This window comes from Anser brachyrhynchus, assembly GCF_964034855.1.
Source record: "Anser brachyrhynchus genome assembly, chromosome: 2".
Classification (NCBI taxonomy): domain Eukaryota; kingdom Metazoa; phylum Chordata; class Aves; order Anseriformes; family Anatidae; genus Anser; species Anser brachyrhynchus.
Genome location: NC_137695.1, coordinates 126,055,852 through 126,082,844, shown reverse-complemented (window position 1 = coordinate 126,082,844; position 26,993 = coordinate 126,055,852). Strand labels below are relative to the sequence as shown.

The following is a 26,993-nucleotide window of genomic DNA, read 5'->3' as shown; positions in this document are numbered from 1 at the left end:
TTGAAAGTTTAGTGCCTCAATCCAGACCATTTCACAAAGGGTGCCTTAGCACAAATTGTAATGCTGTTTGAGGGGTTTTAAGGGTTTACTACGTTAAAAAATAAATGGACCCCCTCTTCCCAGTACTAGAGTTTGCAACAACTGTCTGAAATTATAGTTTCTTCAAGTAAGATAAGAAAGAATTGCTTTAAATTGTGACATCTGTGGATAAGCATGATTTTTTTTTTTTTTTAAGGCGACTTGTTTACATGTATTTTACTTTAAGTGTGCTTTTGGATTGTGAAACATAGCAAAACTTAGAGGTATTTATTTTACTAACTTTTAATGGTGCTAGTGGTCATCATAAACGTACATTTTTTAATATAGCACTAACTGCTGAACAGAAAGTTTACAAGCGAAAGACAGAAATATTGGCATTTTTACATCTATCTGTTAGTGTCTGAGTATCTCAGACATCAGTAACATCTGGTAAATGCAGCCTCAGGGGTTAATGCAATAAACAGGCAAGAAAAATGGACCATGTCATTCTTTGAAACTCTTACATCACACTTGACTCATAGCCAAGTTTTTTTTAGTGCTTGCCATTATTATCTTATTGACACATCAAATCACTTCCATTTATAGTTGCACAACTGTATATTCACATTCAGGATTTTAATGCACAGTGGAATTCTTCTGACTGACAATCTGTAAAGTGAATAAGAATGGATAAATATATACTGCTACCAAACAAAATGGGAAAAGAACTGATGCCTACATTTTCTTTGGAAGACACAGAAACTTGAAAAATATCATTCTGACTTTTATTCTCAAATATCTTTTCTTCTTTATTTAGCAGAAATGTGGTACAATGTACACATTCAGTAGAAAATCAGTCATTTCTGATTTTCTGGTAATTTTCCACTTTGAAATACGCTATTTTGCAGCTGAGATGTTATTCATTAAATATATTCGTTTCTTTATTTGTTAAATAATAAAAAAGCAAAAGGATGAATATAGCCATAAGCTACTCAGCTTATGTGAGGAGAGAACTGCAGTGATACAGTTTGGTTTTATGGCACTAGTTATAAGAAAGGGAAAATCTCAAATGATAACAACTTCTCCTCCCAGCTATATGCAAATGCAAACTGGTACCAGTACTACTAAAAATTTAAATACTGGAGCATTATTTCCAACATTTTAATGAGATATAATCTTAAAGATGATCAACAAATAACTTGGTGTTTTTTGTTTGTTTGTTTGTTTGTTTCAGAACCCTAATAAAAAAGAGATTTTCGGTAGTTAATATCGTCACTATGTCACTCTAGTTGAGGCTAGAAAAAAATCCACATCATGGTCTTTCCAGGCAGTATGTTTCAATGTTTTTTTTTTTATTATTATTTAATTATTATTAATTTTATTCTCATAGTATTTTTTTTCCCCTGTACATCCAGCTGGAAATTTCCCTGTTTTAATTTATGATCGTCTGTCATTTTCCTGCATTGCATCACTGTTAATAGCCTGGGTTTATGTTATTGATGACATCCTTGTAAGTCTCAAAGCTGTCTCTTCAGCAAGCTAAACGGGTTCCTCATCCTCTTCTAACACTGCACATGAACCAGCCTCTTGGAGACCTTCTGGACCTTGCTGGACATACTATAGTTTTTGGTATCTTTCCTGTAACCAGGGGACCCAAAACTGGACCCAGTATGCAACATGCAGTCTTACAAGAGCTGAGTAAATCAGAATAATCACCTCAGATCAGACTATCATCCCAGTTAATACAGCCCAGTGTGCCTTCACCACTCCCAGGACAAACTGCTGTCTCATGTTCAACTTGCTGGTCCATGCCCACAGGGATGTCAAGTCCTTTACAGCAGAGTAGCTACACAGTCAGTCCCTAGTCCCAGTGTGGTGCAGGTACAAGGCTTTGCATTTGTCCTTCTTGATACACTCACTTCTGCTTGTATTTTGCAAATAGGTCAGTGAAGTGGAGTGTTTCAGTTTTTCAGCTTGACTTAAAATGCCCCTAGGGAACTCTGATTTCAGAAAACAGATACTGAACACCCCTTGTCTATCTGAAACATGCATGTAAATGAAGAGTTCCAATGACTTGACCTTGACAACAGGCAGAAAAACGTCAAAAGCCTACTCAAATATCTCCAACGGAAGGGTTGCTCAATCATTGCTACACTTGACATTAGATTTTCATCTCTTTCCTTTTTCCTCAGGGTCCCCGTCCCACGAGTTTCATCATCCAGTCGACGGTATGCTTTATCTGGGGGACTGCATCATATACTTTTATTCTCGAAAGGTGTTATTACAGATACATGCTCTTTCCTTCACTTTTCCTTCTGTATTGCAAAGGTTTCCATCAGTCTGTCTTATAGCCATTCTCCCATTTTTGAGTGATGACAGTGGCACTCCACTGAAGCAGAGTCTGGTGAGATGCTTGTCCTGGCCGATATGATGTGAGAGGATCCCTGAAGTAAACATCAACTTCTAATTTATATTGAAACCTTTTTTCATCCAGTAAACCATGCAAGTGGGGTATCCCTCTGACTTTCTTATCCCATAACCAATTCTAGTTCCATTCCGATGAAGCACTTTCCAGACACTACTCTGCTCACATTCCAAATCCTGCTTCCTTAAAAGCATATCTAATCACTGTTCATCACCACAAATTCCATGAATAGCCCAATTTCTACTCAGACCAGCTAGTACGGGCTAATTATATAACAATCATTAATGGGCTCACCTCCAATTTCATTGTCCTAGTATTAAGAACATATTTTACAAGCACATATACATTACCCCAGCAGGTTCAATTTTGATCTTTGTTAGAGGAAAAACAGACTGCTGGAAAGAGAGGCTTGCACAAGCCAACTAACATACCATTCTGGCTACTTTGCTTGTTTTGACAGATCTCCTTGTGGACATTTACCAATAAGTAGAGGTTACTACAGCATAAGTAAATCTATGCCATAGACTGAAATTTCAAATGATGTGACAAAATCATGTCCCTTTGATCGAACCTTTGGTCACAGACACATTAAATACAAATAGCTGTGCTGACATGCTATTTAAAGGACTGCAGTACTGCCGTGAAACTTTTTTGAAGTTTAGACTATTTGAATTTTAGTTGTTCTGCTTGCTGCAATGATCAGACATATATAACTATATATATGTATGTATAACTACAAATATAACAATAAATGTGAGCTTGGATTAAAGCTTTTCACTTTTCTGGAAATTAACTTTTAAAATTGCCAGTAAGAAGTGTGTAAAACATAACTGTGTAACAAAATGTCAAACTACTTGAAACTCAAGAATTTTGCTAAGGTAGAATGGAAGGACAAACTTCAGATCCGTATCAAAACAGCTCAGAGATTTCTGTGCCTGTGACACCAGCATACCCCTTTAAAGGGATGGTGTCATAAACACAAAAGCAAGGACCTTTGCTCCTCTATTTAAAAGTGCTCTCAAACTATAACTCATGGTACTTATGATAAAAGTTTCTCCTCTGTGCCACTATCCATTTGCCTCATTATCCACACGCCAAATTAGCCTAGGTACTGCACCACAAAGGATGTGCACATGTATGTGCAGAGGTAGACATGTTCTGCTGAAAATTAGAAGGAGAGCAAATAATTTGGCTGGAATTGGAAGGGAACGTGTCACATAAACCGGGGAAGCTAGCCACTTGTAATGATCTAAAGCCAAACTTTCTCAGCATTCAAACACTGAAAAATAGTTTAATGTTTATTCTCCTTCTTACCTTCTATTGCACTTCAACCACAGGTCCCAGTCAGGATCCAATATCATTTTGCAATGTGCTACTACTATTACCACAGCAGGGATAGTGCCTGCTACTGCTACTACACAACATAATATCAATGAACATGTAACATATAAATTTAACAGAAGTGGCAAAAGTGGGGATGATGGGGAAGAGTAATAGTAATTATTGTGCTAACAATAATTATCGTTTTAACAAACAAATTAATCTGCCAGACTTCTTCATTTTGAAGCACCTGAAGATAAAGTCAGCAGTGCCCAAGTGCCATATTACCTATGCATGAACACTTGAGTTCCTTCTGGAAGGTATCAGATCACAGGCAAGAGGAGTGATCTATACAGAGAAAAAATAAATAAAATAAAATAAAATAAAATAAAATAAAATAAAATAATAAAATAAAATAAAATAAAATAAAATAAAATAAAATAAAATAAAATAAAATAAAATAAAATAAAATAAAATAAAATAAAATAAATAATGGAAAAGGTACGGTGATATATGTGCAAAAAAAAATAGTGAGGAAATAAAGACTGAAGGCTGTATTAAAATAGAAGTATGTGTTTCATTCAGCTCATTAGGAAGTTGTGGAAAAAGACTATTACAATTTTGAATCTATCTGTCTGAACGTGGGGACAGCTGAAGACTAAGATTTATGCTGAAATAGTTAGGGAATTTGTATAAAATGAAAATTACTTATGTGTGTACAGATAAAAGAGGGAGCTGCTATGAATGTGAAAAGAAACAATAAGGATAAGCAAGGATAGATAACAGTGTAGACAACAAAAGAAAAGTTGAATTTGGAGCAATCTGGGATTCTGCTTAGAAATGTGCATGAAGAAGGGGTGGCTCCAGTTAACCGGTCTAACAAAGCAAGATGGAAAAAGTGCCAATACCTACAGTATCAACAGAGAGATGGGCCCCTGCTGTTCTTAAGGTCAAATGAAGATCCAAGCTACAAGGTTGTAAATAAAAGTATCTTGGCTGTTTAAAAGTAATATAAAAGAAGTGACTTGAGCCAGCTCAAGTTTTAGGCTTCAGGTTTTTCTTCGCTTGCATTTAGTACCCTCTGTCAGCTTTGCTGAGGAAGATCAACCATAATTACTACTTCCGAGTAGAAGAGTGCCTCCACTCACTAAGTCTCCAACAGTAAAGGTATAGAATGAATTCAATACCTAAATTTTATATCTTTACTTATAATTGTTTTATTGCTGAAATATAGCCACCATTTCAGTTAGCTTGCAGTTCACTCATCACTTAATTCTTAGCTTCTTTTCCTTCCAGAGAATGAAACACTGCAAAAATATATATTCTGCTTTATGCTGGTGATAGGATACCTTATTTTGTGTCTGTCTACACAAGGCACTGTAAAGGATGGGTATAAAGAAAAACTCTGGATGTAAATTAACACTGACTGAAAATATCACCAAAGGATATGTTTTGTTCAGGTCAGTTACTCATTTGTATTAGTAAATTTGGACACAATTTGTGATAGATTGTTAGACAGAGACAAGCTGCCTTTGGGTTCTTCTGCTTTATATTCCTGAGCAGAGCTGTGGTACTTCTCCAGATGAGCACTCTCACTGTCTGAGGAAGCCTGTGCTCTGCAGGTAGTAATTCTCCATTTGTCACCAGTTCAAACAGTGCTTTAAATGTGTCATAAGCAATTATCTAGTCATCTCTCTAAATGTATTGAAACAGGTCTGTGCTCTAGCTTATTGGTAATGTTTATTACTATTGCAGGGGTAGAAGATGTTGTTTGTATTCCCATCATCTGGCCCTTGTGAGTTCAATAAGGAAATGCAGCCTTCTGTTCATGTTCAGGTGAAAGGAGTAATCAATACCAATCAGCAGAGGGACCAGCAGCAAGATTACCCATACTTGTTTGTTGGCAGGAACTGCACCAGATGCAACCCTCGTATGGATTGGAGCTGGGAAGCATTTTGGAAGGTGATGAGGGCTGGAAGGGATATTTTTTCAGGTCTACAGGTAATTCCACTGCTTTTGTATTGCACCTAACAGAGTGATATTGGCATTTGATTTGTGCATTGTACAGAATATTGTGAATAAATAACAACAACAACAAAAAATACAACAATGATGTTGACTTATTAAATTGAATTTCAACAATGGGAACATTCCCCCATGGTCTGTTAAACTTTCAAATAAGTCAGTGCCCAATCTAGGGTCAGGTTTAAAAGTCCAGGAACATCTAAGACAAATATTAAGTTAGTAAGGAATCATGAATTAATATCACCATAAAACATTCTTACGTAGCCTCTTTTCCATCTAAAGGTATCAGAGTGCTTAACAGGGCTTCAGAGAAGGATAGTGGATATTACTCCATTTTGCAGGAAGGTACTGAGGAAAAGTCTAAAAATAACTAAAGACAGACAACACAGCAAGATGGGGACACGGTATGCAGAACATCAGAAGCTCAGATCTCAAATTTTCTGTTCAGTGTCTTAATTGAACTGGTATAATCAGTTGTTTATTAGCTGCAAAATAAATCCTCTGGACTTTTAAGCATCCTTACTTCCCCACAGACAGTCTGCATATTCAGTCAGTGTAAATTTCCTGTGCTATTTGGAGGTGTTTCACATCCCACCTGGCTGAGAATCTTTCCACTTACTGAAGCTAGAGCTGGAAAAAAAAAAAAGACATATTTCTGCACATGACCAGTCCAAATGAAGTTGTTCATAGCAGAAGAAATGCTGTTTATACTGCTACCACTCTATCATTCTAGCAGATACATCAGTCATTTCAGATAGATTTCCTGCTCCATTTTCAAAGCACAAGCAGAAAATGCAGCCAGCTATTTCTACATTTTTTGCCCATGATCAGGGTAACAGCTCTAAACAGGATTTGGCCATGCCAAAATGGATAGAGTAATTACATGAAGTAATTCCTCAACAGGCTTTTTAACTTGAGGTAATTTTAAAGTGCTGTCAAAAAGGCTCGTAGAAACATTGGGTTAAATTTTAGAAAAAGAAAACATGCTTCTCTCTCTCTGCCCCCAGTAATTTGGCTGTACTTTTTAAAAGGTGACAGTTGTTGGTTTTTAATTAATATCTCCTCACTGCCCATTATATAAATTTTCTGTGAACTGCTTTTTCATTTGTGGTACTATGCTGCAGAAGTTCATTGGTTGCTTTGCTTATCTCCTGCTCTTCTTCATCTTACTTCTTTATTCTTTGGTAAATGTTAATTTGTAACTTTTTGAGGGTCATTTCTAACCAAACTGTACTAGTGAGTGCCACTCAGTCCTCAATTGGTGTTCCCACTGCCATGAAACATGATTCAAACAGCCGCAAAGGGACTTTTCGCTTACCGATGCCATCTCCCATAGAGATTTCAAAATTTGTGTTACATATGAATAATGATTTAAACAGCATCAGTAAACCACATTCAGTCTGCACACAGACATATATCAAAGTACAAGTGATATACTTGGACAGTTTAAAAAACTTTCTTCAGTATTCTATGACAGTAAAACAGATGGCTGTATACCACCTGTGGCACAATATTATATAAAAAATTAAATGTCCTTCACCTCTTACAACCTTTCAAAATATTTGTATTTTGCTTTTCTAGTGTATCTTAAATTCAAAAGGTGTAGTTTCATTTGTATTACTTCAATTTTGGCCTTCAGATTAGAACATGATTAAAATAAAAAAAAAAAACAAATGTATGGCATGGCAGTTTCTTTAAACATTTGGTTATGTTCAAGAGTAATTTCATCTGATCATATCTGATTCACCACCAACAAACACACACACTAAAAGACCTAAATCCCACACTGACATGACCTTTGCCTTGGTAATATAATAGGTCACTCTGTTTTCACCCACCAACATAATATAAGCAACCTGAAAAAAGTTTAAAATGGTTATGGGGTTGCATATTTAATTCAGTGACATTTAACTTGATAAAGTGCTGCACTGTGGCTGAGTAAACAGTAAAGATACATGTTTTCCTCAATATACTATGGACCCACATATGAATAATGAAGGCGTTTATCCTGTCCAGATTGTGAATAATGAGGGCACTTATCCCATCCATGGAGTGCTGCTCCACCACTGCACTCCTATCTGGAAATCCCACGCCTTGAATCTGTACAAACATCATGGACCTGCACTTGGCAACAAGCCAGCTTCTAATCGTGCAGGCATTTTGCATTGTTATCCCACAGCATCACAGCATGTCAGCCTGTTCAGGGATACGATGCACCAGTGCTTGAATAGCTGTGGGATGGCTCAGAGCGAAGCAAGCCAAGAGAGTCCTGGGGAGAGACGGGGGAAAGGTGTTTAAAATACACAAACATATTTCTTACTTTTTACCCCCAGTAAAGAGAGTTTAGTTCCCTCGTGAGTTTTTGGCTCCAGAAACATTACATACAAAAAGCAATGGCTTGATATCACTTTCCGTTATGCCCACACTGAATAAAACAGTTAAGTCTACCTGGATGTTTTGCTTGCTAGTTATTACATACAGCCAGTTCAGCAAAAGTTTCATGACTCTAGCAGACCAGGGAGCTGAGCTATGTATGTGATAAATGCTCACACATTTTGCTCTGCCCTACATGGGTCACATTGGCTATTGCACAGGCATTTTAAAACTTTCTAAAGACTTCCAGTAAATCAACTGGTGATTTCTAGTGCCCAAAGAAGTTTACATTTATTGGTTTTGATACAGAATAAAGGCCCCTGCTTATCATTTTTAACTTCTCTTTTTTGATCCATTAACACCATAGTTGCACTATGAGATCAAGACTAGCCATCAAAGCAAAGTACAAACCTACAAACTGCCAAGTTCCCAGGATTTTTATGTTTTTGGTTCTCTACAAGGTCAATTTTAAGTTGATGATTAAGTTGATATAGGAGTTCTGCAGCTTGTGTTTCTGGGGTCACTTTTAAAAGATATATCAAAATTACTATTGCTATTATTATTATCATTATTATTACTGTTAAGAATTCCTAGAACACTTCATTTTTAAGAGTTCTGATAGTCTAGAGAGAAAGTTTTGGGTCTGACTCTTGATTGTACTTGCCTTGGATCTCCATTATCAAGAGTTATTGTGGATCTACACAAGAAAAGGCTAACATAAGGACTTTCCAATGCCACAGCAAAACATTTCACATAATAAAATAACTGTGCAAACAGTTTCAAATACAGAAGGAGGTCAGAAAGTATTTGGCTTTTTACCAGTTCAATTTGTGGATGCAAAACTGATGATATTTCAACTCTTTGCAGTTAAAATTGTTGCTATTGTTAACAGTTTTGTGTGCCCAATATTAATCCGTTTCACTAGGCAGTAAAGCAACCTCATCAGATTCAGAATAAGATGAAATCCAAGGAAAATTCTAACACTACCACCCCAATCCACTGTTCCATTAGCCCTTTCCCTGGCCTTTGTGATAGACTGAAAATGAGCAATGAGATTAAGGAGTGAAATAGAGTAGATGCAGACATTCATTTGCCTCTCTGTTGAACCACTATGATTTCATTGAAGAGAAAAAATCACTTTTCAAATCTGTTAAAAAGTTGACCTATATAAAACAATAGTACATTATTTTCACATGTATAATTGAAGATCAAAATCTAGAGAAGCACGTTAGAAATTAATCAAGTACTTTTAGAAGCCTATGTGTAGCTGTTTGGAGCAGAATTTGTCTCCAAAGTGGAAAACCTAAATAAGCAGGATAGAATTCCAAAATTGGTATTTAAGCTGTAGGAGCATCTTACATATTTGGCACCTCTGTTCTCACTACTGAGAACATGAGTCCACATGGCTACGTTGAAGAAGGCAAATCAGTTTTAAACTGCTTAAGTTAGAGTCTAAACATTGATTCCGTCCTTAGAGTGAAAATCTTCACTGAAAATGTTTACAGATTTCAACCCTGCTAAAATTTTTTCCGTTTATTGTTTTAAGAGAGCTAATCTTTTGTTATGGGATTTAAGTACAGCAGCCTTTTGACCTTGCTTGGTTCACTGAAGAGGTGGCAGGAAAGCCACCTCTTTATTTTCCCTTCAATTTGCTGTAAGCAGGTTTGTAGGGATACATTTTCAAAGGCTAGTATTTTGGATTCACCTGCCAACACTCACATGGGCTTACTAAGACTGTAGTTTTATACAAATGGAGTTGCACAATTCCTCATCTGTGTGTCCTAATAACAAAATGCTTTTCCTTCCCTTATCTGGCAAAAACTCTCTCTTCATCCCATTTATTTGAATGCTGACTCCACAAAGGGATCTAAGCCCAGAAGCTGCTGACCATGTCTTGGAAACCTTCAATAAGATCCAGTGCCTGAATATGTGGCAGGAATTCCAGTAGTGCTTACTCAGGCAAATAAGGCATTTTGTATCTCATTCAAGCATAGCTAAGTGTATAGCTATCCAAATATATGCACATAAATATTTGCTATAAATGTGCATGTGAATTTAATATTTATAACTTTTGGGTGCTAGAATGAAAACCCCACTTAAAAAAAAAGAAAAAAAAGTTACTCTAAGGGATACATTTTCCATCTTTCATGTACCATATTCACTTCAGGAAGTTCAGTTATTATCTCCAGAGAGTGTTTTTGTTGGTTTTCACTGCTATACATTGTGACTGGAAAAGTCACACCTATTAGGATTTAAATAAAATAGTATTATTTGGATTTAGTTACTCAAGCAACAAGTCAGTGACTTCTAAGTGGGTGTTAAAGTATGACAGAGTACACCTTCATGTTATATACCTTTTTCCAAGCCAAGAACACATCCAAAGTCCTGTATCTGGGAAGAAACAACAGCATGTAGCAACAAAGGCTTGGCACTGATGGGACAGAAAGCTTTGCAGAGGAGGAACTAGGGGTGTTGGTGAACATGACACAGCAGTATATGTCTGCAGGGATGAGAGACAGTCACATGCTGTGCTGCATTAGCAAGAGTATAACGAGCAGGACAAGATGAGTGATTGTTCTCTTATGTTCAGCACTTGTGAAACTACGTTTGGAGTACTATGTCCAGCTTGGGCTCCCTAGTGTGAGAAAGACGTTGACAAACTGGAACAAGTCTGTTGGAAGGCCACCAAGGTAATGAGGGAACTGGAGCTCCAACAAAAAGGAACTAATAAAATGGAGGTTGTTCAACCCTAAGAGAATGAGGTTAAAGGTGGGAATATTGTAGTTGCCTTTGACTACCTGTCTTATGGCTACAGAGAAGACAGAGTGAGAGATACTCCATGGCCTTACAAGATTCAACAGACATAAGCTGCAAGAGGACTTCCAATTGTAGATAAGAAAAAAGCAACAAGTTGCCTAAGAAAAGTTGTCAAATCCCCATTGTTGTTGTTTATCCCGGCCGGCAGCTAAGCACCACACAGCCATTCGCTCACCCTCCCTCCTCCCTCTCTGGGATGGGGGAGACAAACAGGAAAGTGAAGCCTGTGAGTTGAGATAAAGACAGTTTATTAAGACAGGAAAATAATAATAATAATGATAATAGTACTACTAATAATAATGTGTATGAAACAAGTGATGCACAGTGCAATTGCTCACCACCCGCTGACCGATGCCCAGCCTATACCCGAGCGGCCGGCCACCCCATCCCAGCTAGCCACCCCTATATATTTTTTAGCATGATGTCAGATGGTATGGAATACCCCTTTGGCCAGTTTGGGTCAGCTGTCCTGGGTCTGTCCCGTCCCAGCTCCTGCTGCACCCCTAGCCTGCCCGCTGGCAGGACAGAGTGAGAAGCTGGAAAGTCCTTGGCTTAGTGTAAGCACTGCTCTGCAACAATTGAAACATCAGCATGTTATCAAGAGTCTTCTCATCCTAATCCAAAACATAGCACCCTACCAGCTACAAGGAGGAAAATTAACTCTATCCTAGCTGAAACCAGGACATCCATCCTTGAAGATATCCAAAACTTTGCTGGATAAGCCCTGAGCAACCTTGTGTAACTGTGAAGCTGTGACCTCCAGAATTCCCAAAATGATTCTGCCCCCTCCTCCCTATAAACACATAACTAATAACAACAACAAACACAAGAGCTTTATTACTTTATTTCATCAGCTCTGTTCTCTCATCTTCATGAGGAAAATGTGTGAATTCAGGTAAATTACGGCACTGCAAAAACATTCTTCATCACAACCCTTCCATGACGTACAGAGCCAGCAGTTCCACAACACAAAATAGAAGATAAAGCGGAAGTTAGGTGACATGGCTGCATTGCCACTAGATGAAGCTGAATGGAATCATTCAATGAAAGGGGTTTACTCTGAAAATTATAGTCATCAAAATATTTTCTGATATTTGCCAGCCAGGCAAAATTTTGATGAAAAAAATAGGTTGAGTTCTATTAGAAACTGTTTAAAATTTTGCTAGCTCAGCTACTGGACTCCCAAGGTTTCCTTATGCCACTGGACTCATAGTGGATGTGCAGACCAAGGAACACTGCTCCAAGCCCTGCTGCTGACCAAAGCCCAATATCCTCCTAGGCCACCTAGCAATCAAGTATGCTGTGAGAAACAGGGCTAAATCAGCAGTCCAAACTCAGCATTGTTTCAGCTTATCAGAGTAAAATGTTCCCATTGGAAATAGGAAAAAAAATAAATAAATCCCTGTGAATTTTGCCTAAGTAGTGATTCCTGCAGAATTCTACCTTGAAAGAAATTCCAACTTTCTCTCAGATGTCTTTCACCTCAGACACATGTTTACATGGATTTATTCCAGTATTGCAGGGTACTGTGTAGCTCCAGGCTTTGAGCATCTCAACAGCCAGCTGTGGGTGAGAAGACTGTGAAATATATTTCACATTAATGTATGTGAAATTATTGGTATCTCTCAGCCCTTTTATTTATGAAATTTTATTTGATGGGTTTGTCTGATGGTTTTGTGGGAGACCTTTTAAGTGACACAATAAGCATCATGATTAGTTTACACTGTTCAGCAGTTACCAGGAAGGACAAAGGAAAGAAAAAAAAAGTTAATAACTTTAACATATTCAGGATTCAAGGTTGCAAATATATTGGGCTCAAAGGCAAGCATCTTTATGTAGGATCTAGGATTAAATTCAGCATTCCTTCAGTCTGTTTAACCTTACTTTTAAATAACATTTCTTTCATTAAATAACTCTCTTACTCTGTTATTGGAAGATTACTTTTCAGACTGAGGACCTCCACAAGTAAATGGAAAATAGCTCCATTTCCTTCATGAAACCATTCCTCTGTCTTATGTCTTTTCCTTTGTGAAATAATTCCCCAAGGAAGGGCTGTTTGTGATAAAGATAATTAATGCAGAAATCTTATGTGAAAAGCCCTGGGAACAGTTATTTAATCTTTTAACTTTTACCTTCAGTTGCATCAAGAAAGACAAACACCTTTTTTTCTTTCATGGAAACCAAAGTCCATAAATTGTTATAGTAAAGTTCATACTGCTGAGATGGACAACCTCACATAGTGTCATCTAGTTCATTACTCAGAGATTTTAGCTGATTGTGACCGTAACACCTCAAAAAAGCTCATCTGTGGTCTTTTTCTTTCCATAAGCATCATTCAATTTAAAGTGGATGACCAACAAATGGTGAGAATTTCTGTTTCACTATACTAGCGTAATGCTTTTACTCCTCATTGTATGCCTTGGGGAATTCTTGATTAGCTTGATCTTGTAGCTTCTTACACTGAAAGCAATAACTGTTGTAGTCATTTATTATTATTGATTATAACAGCTTCATTCTTCTCATGACAGGCAAAATAAAAGTTGTACATACTTATGACTTTGTCTGTGTTACTTTAGTTTCATGGTTTGAAGGACAATGGGTCTTTGGAATCTTGGTCTTTAAGTCAAAGAACAGTTTGTGGGTTTGTTAGAATAATTAAGAATTATAAAATTATTCCTCTGCAGTCTATCACTCATGGCTACAAAAATCTTCTGGAAACAGACTGGAAGAATTTAGTATCAGGTATTCAAGAATTTTATTTCCTTTTTTTGATGCCACATTAAAATCCAAATCTTTAACAATCTCTCCCTTTCTCTCTCTTTTTTCTCTTTTTTTTCTCTCTTTTTTTTTTTCTTTTTCTCTAGACATTCATTAATTCTTCTTTGTTTAAGAAAGTCTGCAATCTCCATAGGATAAACTTAGGCTTTTAAGACTTTTAAGACTGGACTGGTGAATATGAACTTCTGAAACATAAGTTCCACCAGTTTAATTCAAGTTAACCCTTCCAACTTCTATTCCTCTGTCTTACCACAGAGATTCAACTTGAGGCTGTACTAGTTTTTTACTTCCCCTTTGGGAGAAAAATAATATTTATTTCTTATATTAGGTAATAGGAGAAATATTAGAAGGAATGGTCCAAAATGGACACTCAGAATAAGATTTAAAATATTATTTAAAGTTCTGATAAATTGGATTGTAGAGAGAAATTCTGGTACATAACAGTTATGTTAAAAACAACACAAAACACAAAAGTAGACACACACGCCCATGGATCATTTTCCACTGTATATTTGCACACAAGCGGCACATGTCATGAAGTAGAAAGGCTGAGGCTCATCCGCAGTTTTAAACCTATGCTACTGTAGTGTTCCTGATCGCAGGCTTATCAGCACTACAGAAGACATTTAAGAAATGGGATTTACGTGTGCCTGGCTCTTGAGCCTGTTACTTCCATCAGTTATAAGTGCTGCAGTGTTCATGCCTCTTCAAGAACTAATGGTTAAGAAAGGAAAAGTAGCAGAACTGAAGGAAGAAAATTTAACTGTGTCTTTCCTAAGGATACCAGTGTGAATAATTGCAGCTCTTACTCTTATTTTGTCATACAAAAGCCCAAAATATCAATACACTCTTTTTCATGTCTTTGCTGTTGTAGAAGGGAAAGGACTTAACACAAATTTTCTCAAAGCCTCACAGAAGCAATTTGAGATATTATCTGCAGACTCCCTCCATTGCTACTTTTTTGATAAATGCTGTGTTATGCTAAAGGTCGGTTACATATTAGATTTACTTGATGTTGTCTGGATGAATTGTTTCACTCTGTTTCCTAAACATTAATTAATTCACTACTGGAAGCTAGAGCAAATAGTCAGCTATTACCTACCAGAAAGCAGTTTACATGAAACAACTTGCTTTGAATTCCTCTTTGATATTATCCTTCCAGAAATAATGACTTTGGTGGAACATCCTGAGGAAAAAAAAAAAAAAAAGACAGTAACTTACAACTAATAATTTTTCAAACACACTTTAAATCCTCAGTTTCCACTTGACTCATGTTTGTAATACGCCTCTTCAGATGTTTGGTTTGCACAAACATTTTAGTAGACCAGTTTACTGGGAAGAATGCTTCATTGAGATGGTTTTCAAGAAGGTTTTAAAATTATTGGGGGAACCAGCTGAAATAGGAAACATTATCTATTTCATTACAGCCTCAATTAAAAACATTTATTATCTACTCTTTTCAAGCAGAAGCAAATATTCTAACCTGTAATGTTAGTATGATCAGTTTGGATGCTCAACTTTCAACTGAGTTCTGTCATAAGCAAGCAGCGAAGCAGATGTCTCTATTTACAGGGATTTTGAGCCTCAGACAAAAAAAAAAAAAAGTCAAGAACATTTTGTTCTGTTCAGAAGTAAAATGCAAACAGGAAGGGAAGAAATTAATGGAACAAATTCTGAGTTTCAAGTGACCCTTTTCCTAGTGATAAATATGCCACAGTTTAAAATGCTATCATCAAAGAATGTCAAGCTTTCTGAAGACAATTATTCAATTATTTTCTCTGCATAGACACAGTTTTAGTATCTGATACAAGGTCAGGACTGTTCAAGTAGAAACCTGTGCCAAACTAATGTGCTGATTTTGCATATTAAGCAGCATTAAAAACAGCTGATGTTTTAGTGCAGAAGTTAGCCCTCAATGTGTAAAATCTACACTAAATTGATACTTAATTATTTTAAATGAGCAGATGTCTGATATTCATTGACTTGATTAACTTCTATTGTACCTGGGCACCATATAATGCCAGTAAAGTTATTGAAATTGAATTAACTTTGACTTTTCATGGTACATTATCCCTTTGATGACTCTAGATCATGGTTTGATTTAATGCTCCTGGTGATCAGAGACACTAAAAGTTAAAGCACGCCATATGTGATCAGAGTTAAGGAAGACTTTAGGAGGGAGTTTTGTTAACAAAATAAAAGCTTTGTAATTGTAATCCATCTCAAAAAAAAAAGAGGGGGGGGGGGGGGGGGGATTCTGAAGAAAGACACCTATCCCGTTGCACTTTGGCAAGGTACCAAAGTGCTAACATTTGCTGTATGGATTTTTAATTTTTCAGCAAAAATCTCAATTTTATTTCCATTTGCTTCCATATTTCCACTGGAGTTGTTTTCAAGAAAAAAAAGGTAGGTTGTTGAGGCAAAACACAAGAGAAACTTCTGCCACAAAATTTTGCAACTCACCTATGAAAATCTCCTGAAGCTAATGGGAAAAGATACAGTAGAGAAGGCTCCAAGTTCTTAGTCTTTTAACTTCAGCCACATCACGGTTGGTTTGTTGTTGTTGCTGTTTGTTTTGCTTTGCTTTTTTTTTGTTTTGTTTTTAAACTAGTTTTATTAAGACAATACTTTTACTCCCCTTCATCCACCACCAAAATTTACTCATGGCATTGTGATCTAAGAGAGAGAATCAAATGCCAGAAATTCTTCCTCTATGTGGCCTTCCCTCTGGCAACAATTTCCTTTAAAAAAAAAAAAAAAAAAAAAGGGGGCAACAAAAATAAATTGCAATAACTTATAATGTGATTTAGCATGTGGTAGAGCCTTTTCTACCTTCAGAAATGTATGATTTCTTACGGTTAAAAAATATCAGTACTCTGAAATACAGGATAAAGCCTTTTTCCAACTCTTTGCTGTCGTATTTGAGAGAAGAAAATACATGACACATGGCTAACAGGAGATAATTCACACTGAACACATTTGAAAAACAGAAAATTCATTTAAATGCCTAATTACAGAAAACATTTTTAGGTATCCCTGACTGAAACAGCATGTATTTAAGATTTGTTTTCTTTGTTTTAAGATTTGTTTGTATTTAAGATTTGTTTTTAAGATTTGTTTTTTTGTAAGATTTGTTTTCAAATAGATAAATGGTGAATGAGAGGATATATTAAACTTGCACTGTAGGACATCTGAATTTGTAAAAAATTCTATAGTGTTAGATGGAGCACATGAATTCAGTTTTAGTGATCCAGTAGGAAGATGATGTCTGTTGATTATATATGTTTTTGACTCTATAAAATTTTAAAGAGTTACTTTAAAGAGTTTAGAGATTTTTGACTTTTCCTTTGTTGCATAACAAGGACACTCACATTGGCTACTTCTATATTTAGGAAGATTTAAATTAAATATTTAACTAAATACTAGTTACTGAGCAGCAAGAAACATATAAAAATCCCTGCAGATTTTAATATACATCAAATGTGGCACATGGTATGCAATTAAATAAAATAGTTGCTTAGCATTTACAGTTTTAAGAGCACTTAAAACTTTATTACTCTAGTGTTTTTGTTTGTTTGTTTGTTTACTCTCCTTGAGAGGAGGGGTAATTCAATGAAATCCAGCGCTCACCTAATAAGCTACTTTGCTAGAAAGCTTCTTGTGCTGTTTGAAATCAGGCAATGTCTATGATTTTGAACTTATCTATCAGCTAGTGAAATTATGTGAGGAACAAAGAAACGAGACCTGTATACTTCAGTTAAAATAGACTAGATGAAGGTGAAATTCTAACCTTACTAACCATTGTTATGCTAGTTTATGCTGCCAATTGCCAGAAGAGTCCTTGGCATGACTTTGGCCCCAGACTATGAATCCTCTCCCACACAGCTCATATGCAGTGCTCAGGACGTTGCATGGACCTAATCTTAATAGGCAGCTTGAATGCAACAGTGCAGAGGAATCCCAAGTAATTCTTGATTTATGGGTACAGTCAAAGCCATTGAAGTCAGTGATTAAACTCCCACCAAGTTCAGGGTAGCCAGGATTTTATCGAGAACTTTTTGTTTCTAAGGAGCAAATCTACACGATATAGCTCATTAGTCCTCATAAATTGACACTTTGTGGTTGGTCAGTGTAAACTGTGGTGTTCAATGTATATACTTCCTTACAGGCCACAGAAAGGCATTATAAATGGTTGTTTTATTTACTCTCTTAGAACTCCTCCTAGAACTTTTTTTGGGAAAAAAAGAATCATAATTGTTTTAAGTCCACAAGACCATGATTACTAGCTGTTTTTTTTTGTTTTGTTTTGTTTTTAAAGGAAGTACTGTGCCTTAAAATAGATTTATTTTTTTTTTAATGGCATGTCAGTAACATTTTTTTGAAGTGTTTTCTGCTTTCTTAAATGTGCTATTGAAACTTATTAAGCTGTCAAAAGTATAAATAATATGTTAACAAGTAACATGATCTTGCTGTAAATCAGTATTTCAAAGTAACTGATCTCAGAGCCACGCAATTGTCTGTATACATTTTGCTCTGATATTTTGCCCTCTCTGTCTGCACAGTGCACTGCATCTTACTGCTCCAAGATGCATTTAAATGCTTTACACATGATGTAATCTGACCTAGGAAGCTGGACACAGAAACATAGGAAGAATGGAGTAAGTACTTCCAAGGTAGCACTTTTGGTTTTCCTGTAATTTCAACCAAGAGTCAACATTCTCTACATGAAGCAGTATGATTTACAAAAGAGTCATTCAATCAAAAACCAATGTGTTCTTAATAGTTTTGACTGAAGACTTTCAGTAAACCCTGATGTTAAGTTAAATGGTGTCAAGAACGATGAACCTATATCAAGATTAGACCTTTCGCAGTCAAATATCCTGAGGTACTCTACTTGTTTGCTGGAAGGATTGTATTCTTTGACTATAGACAGAACCACAATTGAATTTTTGTCTACATCAGGAAAATACTTCTCAGGTTTGGTTTCATCAGGAGTGAAATTGCTTGTCAGATATATTAAGATCGAATACTGGGTCATACTTATGTATGTTATTTCTATTGATCAAATGATCTATCTTCCATTTGCTCATGCATTCCCAATGTGAAAGAACAACAAACATCTGGAACAGTTTTCAAACTATTTGATGTAACCATTTTCAAAAGAAAACTGGCTGAATAAAATAATTATTCAATCAATTGAAATTGGAGTTTATTAGTAACAGCTGACTGCTGTATTTCTGGCTTAGCTGGAAGCACTTCTGTGATCCTTGCTACCTAATGGTTTTCAATAGATGCTGTAAACACAAAACATATTATTTGTAAACAGTGTGCCCTTTGCTATTTTGAATATGTAAATAGCTTTAGTACTAGCAGGTTTTTAAAGGTTAGACTGCTCTCTAATTTATATTTCCCTGTATCCTTCCAGGAAGTTATAAAGACAGAAAGTGCAGATAGTGGTTATGGCAGCACCAAAGTCTGATGAGTGTATCATGTCATGGCTTTCCATGGCTTGGCTGGGACATGTATGATGGTCACTAAAAAGTCCTTCTAGCCACAGCCACTCAGTTTCCTTTCTCTGGAAATTCAGGAGTGGGATGGTACACAGTAAGCTCTCACCAAAGACTCAGAAGCCTGGAAGGCCCTTTTGTCCAGATATTTAAAGTAGACACCACTGTTTCCTGAACTTTCAGTGCTGCTTTTAAAGACGCACAAAAGATTAAATTGTTCAGATGCAACAGGGAGAGGAAAAGAATCAAAAAGAAGTATATGTTAGGCAGGAAACAGTGTAGTTTTGAAGGATTTTTCATCATTTACTACTGTCCAAAGCACTTTATGCAATTTATTTAAAAAACAGAAAAATAATAATCCTAAATTACTTCATGTGAAAAGTCTTGAAGGTATTGCTTGAGATTTTCTTACATAGACCTCCCAGAGGTCCATGGAAATTACAGACAGTACCAGTTCCTTCCTTTAGCCAACATATTCATCACATATTCGGCCAAGCACATCAGGGTAATTTGGGGTCTTGGCTACATAAAGGAAAATGAAGTTGGATGCTTCATATAAATGAGTCAGTTTTTCCCCAGTTGACTATGTGTCTGTCTCAGAAAACCCTGATCATGGTCAGTTAACTCTGCAAAGTATCTTGTGTGCTTGAATGCCTATTTACCTTTCAAACACTAGGCCAATATCATGAAACCAGATGGAAATTCTTTGAAAATTGAGTTCAGGATGGAGCTACTCCAAAGCCAGTACCCAGTGAACTAGAAGTTCAGGAAAAAAGAGAACCAATTGAATAACATTTTTCCAAATCTGGTGTGTCTAACAAAATTAATTCAATATTCCATCTGATCTTCGTATACATGTTCTTTGTACTTCCTAGGTTTTATTAATTAAAAGCAAACAACAAATTTGTCAACCTACTAGTAAAGGAAAAAGATATTACATTGCCTACTACTTCTTCTCATGAAGTAGGTTCTTCACACTTACTCTATTATCAAAATGCAACAGCTTAGATTGTTCTACTTGTAAAAGATATGTAACAATACAAGAAAATCATAGTATCTCTTTTCCTTATATTTTACTCTTCATTGTTTTATATTTTCTGACCCACCTATATTTCTCAAAACTTCTTTATGAGGGAATATTTAAAATTATTATAATTTACTAAATAAACGTTTTAATATTATATACATAGGCACATATATTCATTCTTTCTTTTGATCCTCCTCACAGCATTTTTACGGTATTAAGAGCTGTACAAAAGTATGAGTTGTGGCATTAGGTAAGCCTCTCTTCTGGTTCTCGTTTGGGCTGTTGTGTTCATTTCTGTGTTTCTAATATAAACCAAAGATAGCAGAAATATGAGATAGGTGTTTTTGATGTCTGTATATAAAATCTCATCCTATATGAAATCACTAGATGAATAGCTATTCTAGTAGATGCATTAACAGGCAAAAGAAACATACTTATTGCTAACAGGCAAGTCTGCCTCTGTACAGATAGCACATAAGTAAGGGCTTGTTTTTGTGCACTGAAGAAAACAAAACAAGGAGCAAAGCCTAAAATAAACTTATGGCAGTACTGTGATCCTTCTACCAGAAGAAGTTTTAAATGCAAACTTTGGGTATGTGCAATAGTCATTATGGGAGATATATGGAGGTGGAGATCATCTTCCTATATATCGGTATATGTCTCACATTATTCCCATATTATTATGTAGGAAATGTAAGAGGCACAATGGTCTTTCTTAGTACAGTTGTGCTAAGAAAACTCAAGGAACAGAAAAAACACATCACTAAATAATGAATCAGTGCTGCCACTCTGTAGGACAATTCATTCAGAGCTGAAGTCTTAATATAGGTACTCTGAACTGACTTTTACAGGAGCTAATACAAGTCTTTAGCCTATCTAGTCTGCAGCTGGTCTTTCTGAATACTTTTCTCCTTAATCGTTAAAATAATACATTTCCCAGATCATCTTGCAACCTTATCACCATCATTGCTCCTAGCCACTGAAGTGCATTTGTGGCCATCTCCAATGGACTTCCCTTTGCTTCTGAAGTAGATGTATAACATATACTGATGACGTGTGTCTGAAGCCTGCAACTTTCTTGTGAATATTGGCAACAGCACTAGTGTTCAAACATTATAAATCTGTGTGCTAGACTTTATAGAACAGAACACTCAAAAATGATCACAGTAATGTGGGCCAATTTTGGCTATGGTTTTGATTAAAAATTTGATAGAAACCTCAGAAAAATGACAACATGCTTCCATAGATAAGCTCTGCAACGTTTATATTCCACTCCACTGCACTGAGCTAGTACAGAATGTATTTGCTTTTCCTGGCCACAGTTTAAGTGCTCAATAAAGTTACATTCTAGTATTAAGTGCTGACTCTTTTTACCTAGATTAATGGGTTTTTGCTTGTCCATAGAGATGAAGTCTTTTGATGAGGATGGAATAAACTGTACTGAGTAAAATCACAGATATTTTTGCCCTTTTTTGGTATAAGGAACACCAAAAAAAGAATGCACTTTGCAGATTAGTCGCCTAAGATTATTTCATTGTGTGCAATCTCTTATGAGTCTTCAGGAAAAATCAGAGCATTTTCCTAATGAAAATCATTAAATGTGCCTTTCATAAATGCCTGTGAAGTAGACTTGACACTGTAACTTGACCCACTAATGAAAATGAAAGGCTAGCTTGGAGTGTTCTGTAATGACAAAGAGCTGAACAAATTCAATTTTTCTTACCCTATCATTTTGCAAAGTCTGTGATTTCTAAATGATTAAATAATTTTATGTATTCATTTTGTACTCTTTAACTGATCACATGCTATTAACAAACTATGAATCAAACATGCAAGACCTAGCTATTTATCTACATAGCCACTGTAACAGAATTCTGAACAGCACATAGCATATTAAATAGCTTGAGAGCAGTCTACTTAAATGCCCATTTTTGATTCACTACTATTACATGAATATCTTGTTGCCACATGAACATATTAGAAATGATAGGACAGTGGCATTGTATTCTAGGCTTCACCACTGCATACTCTTTCCATATTTATTTATCATTTACACATCTGAAAGAGTGATAGCATTAATACCCCCATTTACATTTAAGCCAGACATCGGTCATTATGATTTTGTTTCTTTCTTTAACAAGAGGAATTGCACATAAATATAAAACAGACACTGCTGCAAGAATACTGGCAAAGCAGCAAATATGATTCCATATTTGGAGAAATGCTTGATAGGGAAAAATACATGTTGGCAATATTGTTTGATCTACATTTTAAGTGTGGGCTTGAGGATACACACTCAGTGTAAACATTACTTTCGTGCAGGAATGTTCTCAGAAATAAATCTGAAGATCGTGTCCTATTCCTTCTCTCAATATTCTGACTGAATACTGGACATTTCTGGAAGACAATGCACAAGCACAACAAATACCTCCCCAAAAAAAACTAAAAGAGCTAAATAATTCAGGTACATATACCTACAAAATGAAAGTATTTGTAAGAAAATATCTGCCACCGTTGCATAGGATACACCATGTGGAAACCGTCAGTTCTTACCTACTAGCCAGAAGACTGAGTGTGCTGATGCTAAAGATGAGTATGAGGACATCCTATTCCCAGAGAAACCAGCATACACTACATCATATGTCATTGAGATAGCAGCTTGTTTACAGCAGGAAGAGCATCTGTAACCAGCTATAGATACTGCACAGTATGACAGGTGCTTGGTAAGCACAGTGCACACCTCACAGTCCAAACTGTGGACCTCTTCTCCCTTCACCTGGCCCTTCTCATTACTACATCTATACCAGCCTTACCTGCAGCCAGAAAAAAAGCCTCACCTCTTCCAGTATTCATGTTGCAGCATGTTCCTATGTCCCAAGGAGTCTGGACTGACAGCACATCTCACAGAATTGAATAACAAAATTCACAATTACTTTAACAAAACTGGAACTTTAATCTTCTGAGTAGATCCTCAGCTAGACCTTAGTCTCAACTAATGAAGACAATGAAGACCTGAAAGCAACTTTATCTGGGGGGAAAGACACAGAGCAAGAAGCAACATATCTCTACACACTTTTGTCAATATAGTTTCTTGTTTTAACCTTTCTTCTTCATGTTTGGTTTTACCATTGCAGAATGAACAGGAAAGGTGTTCACAGCTCAGCCTGCAGACTTTTGCCAGACTGTTTCACTGGATAACTTCTTCAAGATCAGATTCTCCCACTACATGATCTTATACTGCTGGGGGGCCAGTGAATTCAATCCTCAGCAGTCATTCCTTTTGCCAGGTTGCCTTCCCACCAGGGCTTTGACACCACTGGGGGCAGGCCCACTGAAGTATACTCTGTCCCTACAAAAGGGGTCATGTTCCTTCCACAATCAAAGTTAGTGCTGTTCATCAGCTCTAGCTCCTGTCAGCACAACCTCTCTCCCAGAAGCTACAAGCAGGATGTCCATAGTCCATGTTCACATCGAAGCTTCCACATGGAGTACATCCCACCATGGTATTTGTATGGTCCCTGCTTTATCGTTCCACAGGTAAAGACATCCTCTCCAGAGGGAAGATATTCACATGGATCCTGTTCCATAAAATATGCATTCAGAGGGCCCTTCAGTTTGATATCCTGGGTTGGCTGAAAGTTATCCTCCAAACAGCATGGGGTGATCTTAGAGACAGCCTTTGCAGAGCTCAGGCACAATGATGTGAGTCTCAGCAATGGTAAATATTTTGGCTCAAGTTCCCCATGGCCTCATATGTCATATTTCCATCTGAATGACATAAGACTTGTGTTCATGTTTCTAATCTCCTAATCAAATTCATTCTGTTTGTCTGGATCATATCACAATATTTTGGTCTACAACAAACACACTCTTCAGTAACACTGAGCTTACTTCAGACACTTTTGTGGGGCCCCAGATAGGCTGAAGAATTGCTCTACAGTTACAGCAAATGGGGTTGTACCTGTGTTTGCTCCTGTGAAAAGGTTTAACAAAGTGGATTGAAAATATTATTGGAGAATGTGGGCTTTAATGATTTTTACCTGGTAGGGAGTTATTCATCTGAATGTTGTTTTATCATTTCAAATGTTACTTGTGGGAAGGGAATGTCACAGCTCGCCAAGAGCTACATTATGTCAGCTGCCATGCTCTATAAACAGATTACACACACCTTATATAAACAAACTGTGGTTAGCTAATTATCCTGAACAAAAATACACACAGAGAAGAAAATTCATTTCAAAATGATTAATTATATAAATTTTAGTTTCACTTCAGCAACATATTTCCTATATCCCCATGCGTAAGGTGCAGCTTAATAAAACTCCCTATAAGATTACCACCATTTAGTTGGTTTCACAAGTTCAGATTGTTGTACAGAATCATACCATGTTGTGAATTCAGTACTAACCACATTGTAAACTATGACCTAACTTGGCAGAGAGGATGTATATATTGTAAATAGATATTATGACAGGTGTATCAGCTAGTGCCAACAATCAACTTTTAAAAATATATAGTATCAAATGGTTCTGGCCATAAATAACCTGGAAAAAATGTAAATGGCTTATTAAAATATTCAGCAAAAATGTTTTATTCAGATGTTCTTTTCTTATTACCCATATCATCGAGTACCAAATTAGAAATAAAGTGCTGTCAGACAAATGCATTTTAGTCCTTTTTTCCCAGAAGTTATATGTAATATATGACTATAAATTGTTGTTAAAGAGAAGTTTTAAGAGCACTGTAATTACTTTTCTCAAGACAGTTCAATCAAAAACAGCATATCTCTGCCTTGTGTATGTCTTCTTATTATGAAGATCTTAAAATTTCAAGATCTGTTTTAACAGCACAAAGGTTGACACAAATATCTCAAAAAAAGAAAAAAAAAGTAGAATTTTATCTAAAAGCAGGTTTAAAACATGACTGGTTGGACAACAAAATAGTTCCAGGTTCAGCAGGACCAAGATGCTCAATGGAAGAGACTGAAGAGATTAACCAGCAAGTTAATGATTTTAAATACATACTTCCTAATTCTAATGCACAGCGTTAAATACAGCAAACAACTTAACTGATGTTGATATAGCCTGTGAATGGTCCCCATATGTGGTTCCCAACTATGTGTATACTGGGTAGTATATTTATTCCAGTGGTAAATAAAATCTTAATTCAGCAACCCAGTGGTTTACCAATAGGGCATGTGTGGATATCCAGCTTTTAAGAAAAACATTCTTAGTGGCATTCATAGCCACATTACAAAACCCCGCAGACAGAAAGTCCCTCATGAATTTCCATTGGAATTCCAGCCTAATATGGAACTCATGGGATATAATAAGGATTTAATTTTGTGACGTCTAAGGCAAAGCACTGGCTATGAACTGATAGAAGTTTTGCAAAAAAAGCACACAATTGATATCTTCAGCATATTGTCTAATATACTAGCATTACTTACTAATCAGGTACTCCACCAATTTAGAAGACTGTCATGTCTTAAAACTAATTGTATCAAGAAAAATGCCAACATAATATGCTAAGGTCTTATTTTATTCCTGTTATAACTACTTGCCAATGCTCCATGCGTACATTTGTTTTAACTCTCATGAAAGCATTATGCAGGAGAACTAAAGCACTAAATATAATTTCAAAGTCCTGGAGATATTAGTTTTAAGAGTGTTTTTTTTTTTTTTCACATTGTTATAAAACAAAGTAGTTGCAAATACGTAAGAAAACATAGGAGAATGAAAACAGAATATGTTCTTTGACTTCCAATGTCATGCTTAATGCACAAAACCTCTTGAAAAAGAAGAGAAACTCACAACTGAGAAAAATCAATGTTACAACTACCTGCATGTGGTACTTCCATAATCACATTCAAGAGACTGAAATAGAAGACAGTAATGTACTATTTTTCCTTCAAGGCCAATTGACTGGGCAGAGAAGACCGTTGCCCATCACTAACTTCACTACACGTACCTTTTGCTCTAGAAGATCTCTGTTTGCTGCAGAAGTTGAAAAAAACACTTTTAACTTTCAAAGGGGCATGGTGCAGTAAAGTTTGGGGAAAGATGGTTCTCATGGTAAGTTACATTTTTGCCTCCTGAACAGCTAGATTCAACCTGCCCCAAAGGTTCTAGGTGTTACTCAGCAAGGCATGTTATTCACTTTCATCATAGCTGTTTACTTGATGGGAGCTGCTTATCCCTGTGTTCAAATTATGAGCCCAGAAATGGGTATCCAGAATGAATGGGTTACCTGCAATTAAAAATAATAATAATCCATCTTAGTATTTTAGTATTAATATTAATATTTTCTAGAAAACCCTGATAGATTTAGCCCTTTACTTCACAGTAATGGGAAAAACAAATTAAGGGGAAAAAAAAAAAAGAGAGAGAGAAAGAGAGAAAGAGACAGAGAGAAAGGGTAAAAAAAAAATAAACAAAACAAAGCAAACAAACAAACAAACAAAAACAAACAAACAAAAAACCAAAAAAACACTCACCTTAGAGTGATATGTTCTACAGAAAACTCCAGAAAAGGACTAGTGTGTTTTTTAGAAAAGAAAAAGAAAAACGAAGAAGAAAAACAACAACAACAACAAAACCAGAAAGATGAGAAATGATTAAATATTTGCTTATTAAATTAATACTCTCTGCACTGAATGAGAAAGGGATCTTGCAGGAAAGAAGTACATGAGCACAGAAGTTAG

The 26,993-nt window shown here is 36.2% G+C and overlaps 1 long non-coding RNA gene across 1 annotated transcript; it reads right to left on the bottom strand.

Annotated features, from left to right (window-relative positions):
* Positions 1-26,249, bottom strand: LOC308188928. The gene is made up of 3 exons (XR_013945879.1): positions 15,240-26,249; positions 14,859-14,942; positions 1-8,057 (listed from the first exon to the last, which is right to left on the bottom strand). It is a non-coding gene; the product is annotated as an uncharacterized lncRNA (long non-coding RNA).
* Between the last annotated feature and the right edge of the window lie 744 nt (positions 26,250-26,993).